General features: G+C 42.5%; 1 protein-coding gene across 1 annotated transcript in view; it reads left to right on the forward strand.

Annotated features, from left to right (window-relative positions):
• LOC119424230 (pleckstrin homology domain-containing family A member 1) overlaps positions 1–543 on the forward strand; it is a 19,416-nt gene that overhangs the window by 5,080 nt on the left and 13,793 nt on the right. The window lies entirely within an intron of this gene.

The raw sequence follows: 543 nt of genomic DNA on the forward strand, positions 1-543 counted from the left end.
TGACAACAAACAAGGATTTGTTGTCAACAACAACAACAAATCCTTGTTTGTTGTTGTTGTTGTTGTTGTTGTTGACAACAAACAAGGATTTGTTGTCAACAACAACAACAAATCCTTGTTTGTTGTCATCACAGTTGTCAGCGGGTCAGGCTGACGTGAAGAATATGGAGCAACAATCAGAACCATCTGACCCGTGTGCAACAAAGCTGACAAACCGGAACCACACAGAAGAGTTGTAGAGGCCCGCGGGTCGCTGCAGAAGGTCTCGTTCTCACAGCTGCCTTTAGGACTGTGAACTTTAAAAGTTCATTTTTCCAAACATGGTCACATGTTTTCTACACTCCTTGGTTTTTATTTGATTTAGCAGAAATGTCCAAACGTCTCCTTTCATGTTCTCTGAAGAGTTTTTGTTTTTATTGAAAAACACAAACGATTCTAATGAAACAAAACTGAACGTTGGAGGACCTGAACTGGACCAGAGGATCTGAACTGGACCGGAGGACCTGAACTGGACCAGAGGATCTGAACTGGACTGGAGGACCT

The sequence above is a fragment of the Nematolebias whitei genome, chromosome 17, assembly GCF_014905685.2.
Source record: "Nematolebias whitei isolate Nwh7 chromosome 17, NemWhi1, whole genome shotgun sequence".
Classification (NCBI taxonomy): Eukaryota; Metazoa; Chordata; class Actinopteri; order Cyprinodontiformes; family Rivulidae; genus Nematolebias; species Nematolebias whitei.